We start from the raw sequence: 3,979 nt of genomic DNA, 5'->3' as shown, positions 1-3,979 counted from the left end.
TCCTTCACTCCCTACAGGGCTAAAACCTTTGCCCGAGACCACCTTGGGGGTTTCTCTTTGTCCGAGTCTCAGAGAGACAAGTCAAGCAGTCACCAGAGTCCAAGGGGATGGGCGCCGTGTCAGATTCAGACAGTGTCTGTCTTTGTTCTTTCCACCTGCCCTTTTTGCTCTGCCATGACTCAGTGTGCTGCATTGGAGTCAGATTATCTGTCATCAACATTTCTTTGTCACTCGCTACCACTACCCCTTGGCTAACTAACTTGATGTGTCTTGGTCTCCATTTGCTCAACTATAAAATGAAGCCATTGGACTAAGCAACCTGTGACTCCAGGACCCTATGATGTCATTCTCCTGTACTGGTCTTCATTAATTCATTCTCAGTTTCCTTGGAATGATGCCCCCATTCTTCTTTCTTTTCTCCTGAAAATCTCTATTCATCCCATTCCTTATCATTCATCATTTTAAAACCACGGAAATGGAGGCCTGGCAAGTTTGGGGACATGCCTAAACTCCCACAGGACTAGGATTGGATTCCATGTCCACAGGCTTCCATGATAGTTGTCCCTCCATTGGACTGGGCAGTCTTAGATAAGCGGCTAAAATATTTCCAGCTAGCAATAAGGAAAATTTTACAAAGCGAATAATCAAAATTTTGCAGGCGCCATGAAATAATGGTGCCGGAGAGGCAAATAAATGGTACAGTGGAGAGAGTATTGGACTTAAGGTTAGGAAAATTTGAGTTTGACTGCTGCCGGATACACTTAATAGCTACGTAACCATTGGCAAGGCATTTGTCCTTTCTCAGTCTCAGTTTCTTTGTCTATAAAATGGGATATTAGTGGCAGCTATCTCCCAGAGTAGTTGTAAGAATCAAATGAGATAACATATTTAAAGTGTTTCACAAACCCTAAAGCACTATATAAATGCTACTAATTACTTTTGTCAATGTTTCTTTTGGTATGACCATTTTCAACCTTAAAGAATGGGTACAAGGTATACATGTCTGTTGTTGTTTGGTGTTTCAGTTGTGTCTGACTCTTCATGCTCCCATTTTTTGGGTTTTCTTGACAAAGATACTGGAGTAGTTTGCTATTTCCTCCTCTAGCTCTTTTTACAGATGAAGAGACTGAAGCAAAGAGGATTAAGTGACTTGCCCAAGGTCACACAGCTAGTCAGTGTCTGAGGCCAGATTTGAAGACAGAATGATGAGTCTTCCTGACTGAGAACTAGCAAACCACAAGACTGCAGAGTTGGAAGTGACCTCAGAGATCATTTAGTCCAAACTATGCCTTGACCCTAACGGTGGTCATTCAGACTGGATTCGAGTGATAGAGAGTCCAGTATTGTCCTGAAATAGTCCATTTTTATTTTGGATTGCTCTGAGTATTATGTCAGTGCAGCTAAGTGGCATAGCAAATAGAGCACTGAGCCTAGAGTCAGGAAGACCTGAGTTGAAATCCAGTGTCGGAAACTTACTAGCTGTGTGACCTTGGGCAAGTCACTTACCTAACCCTGTTTGCCTCAGTTTCTTCATCTTTAAAATAAGCTGGAAAGGGAAATGTCGAACACTCTGGTATCTTTGCCAAGAAAACCCCAAAAGAGGTCACAAAGAATCGGACACTACTGAACAACAACAGATTATTAGATCAATTGAAATCTGCCTCCTTAATTTCTATTTTTCATTCTTAGGACCTGGCAGCCAAATAACAATTCTAATCCCTGTCACAAGTTTGACTACGGAGGCGTGGAGAAAATAGAATTCTCTATGTGCTAACATTGGAATGACTAGAGTAACACTGCATCCTCAACATATGCCTTTTTTTTTTTTTTTGGATGAGGCAATCAGGGTTAAGTGACTTGCCCAGGGTCACACAGCTAGTAAGCATCAAGCGTCTGAGGTCGGATTTGAACTCGGGTCCTCCTGATTCCAAGGCAGGAGCTCTATCTACTGCACCACCGAGGTGCCCCTTACGTATACCTTTTTAAAATCAAAACTGTACGATGAGCTCCCGGCACATCCACTTTCATCTTCTACCTTCCCTCTTAGGAGTTTCTTGCTGGGTTTTCAGAATTTTTCCCAATGCTCCTGGCCTTCCTTCTCCTAGATTAAATTCAGTTCACCAAGGCATGGACTCTGCTAGTTGCTGGGGATAGAAAGAAGGGAGGGAAACCAATCCTTGTCCTGATGTATCATATTCTCTTGGGAGGGGAGGGCAGGCGAAAGGCAACCATCATACAGATAAGGGGAATATTATTAGAGGAGTTAGAATACTAAGAATTAATGGGGAAAAGAGAAAAAATCTTCTGATTTTTATTGTTTAGAATTATAAATGAGACAGCTATCACAAAGATCCTTTCTACAATATCTATATATTTTTTAAAAAAATTTAGCGAGAATATTGAAGAATAACAATTTTTAGAAAAATGCACCAATTATGATAAGTCCTATATACACAGCAACATACTCATCGAGGCCCTTTTCCTAATAGTAAAGTATCAGAAAAAAAAATAGGATTGATGAATTGGAGGATGGCTAAACAAACCGTGTTGGGTGGTACAGCTTTCCAGCTGTGCACTTAGTAAGATCACTGGAGGGTGTCCATTGAATGGCTCTCCCTGGGCTACTTTGCATGATTTCCTCGTAGGAGATGAGACCCATTGACAAAGGCGACTATAAACAGGCAACGGGGGCCGGGGCGGGGGTTGGGGGGGTGATGCTGAGTTAGCTAGAGCTCAGACGTGTGGAGATGGGGTCCCATGCTCAGCCGCTGCTCTGGATCCCACGTGAGTAAGGAAGAGTAGAGTGGGCACAAGCCTCTGTCCTCTGAGCACTCTGAGCTCCTGGGTCTGTGCTGTCCCTGAGGGTGGCGTTTAGGTTTGTGCGTGTGTTTGTCTGTGATAATGAAGGGCAGAGGGCCCATTTGGCTCAACACCCATCACAGAGGATAGATTGGGTTTTGGGTTTCTGCATGAGTGATCCTCAAACATTTAATAGAGATGGCCTCGACTGTTATAAATATGTGTATGTGTATATGTACATACATTTGTCATTATTTATCTTGTATTTGGAATTCCAGATGCCGGTGGGCAGATTGTGCTGACCCAATCCCCAGCCTCCCTGTCTGCATCTCCAGGAGAAAGAGTTACCATGTTGTGTGAGGCCAATCAAGGCATTAGTAGCAATACACGCTGGTACCAGCAGGAGCCAGGCCAGAGTCCTAAACTCATCACTCGATATGCTTCCACCCTCATGGCTGGGGTCCCTTGCCGCTTCAGCGGCAGCGGCTCTGGGACAGATTTCTCCCTCACAATCAGTGGCCTTGACTCTGAAGATGTTGCATGTTATTACTGTCAGCAGAATGACCTCTCACGGTGCTCCGGCCCCGAACAAAAACTTCCCCAGGCTGGGTGCTCAATGAGGATCCACGGCCTCAGATCCTTCCCCTTGCACAGCTGTGACAGAGGTCACATCTCCAGCTTCTGCCAAGTCAAGAGTTTGCAGGGCTCAGGCAAAGATCCCAGGGGCCTATGGCCACTCACTATTTTGGTCTTCCTGTTTGGCTTCTGCCTCTTGTCTCCCTCATTTCCTCATTACCTAGTCACAGAATCCCATAGCCTCAGAGAAATGAAGGGACTTCAGGGGTCACTGAATCTAGAGCTCGACTCAAGAAGTATTCTGTAGCAATGTGCGTGTAAACATTGAATGAAGCAGATTAAAGTGTGTGCTGCCCATGCAGCGTGTGAATGTTCACATTGGTTGGCTAAACACGGATCATGAGGAGGCTTGGGAATCTTGCCTATCCCTCTCCAAAGGAGGCTTTGATTCCTGCCTGGAGGGGAGAAGAATGGAGCCACAAAGTTCTCTTTTGAGAAACTGCACGGATCTGGAATTTTATCTGACAGTCCCCTTAAATATTGCTGGTCTGGGGGGCATGATTTTTAGGTGCAAGTTTCTTCTCTGGCCTTTATTTGTTAAAGG

Source organism: Vombatus ursinus, unplaced genomic scaffold (genome assembly GCF_900497805.2).
Source record: "Vombatus ursinus unplaced genomic scaffold, bare-nosed wombat genome assembly UNPS02014459.1, whole genome shotgun sequence".
Taxonomy (NCBI): domain Eukaryota; kingdom Metazoa; phylum Chordata; class Mammalia; order Diprotodontia; family Vombatidae; genus Vombatus; species Vombatus ursinus.
Note: the sequence above shows the minus strand (reverse complement) of the source record.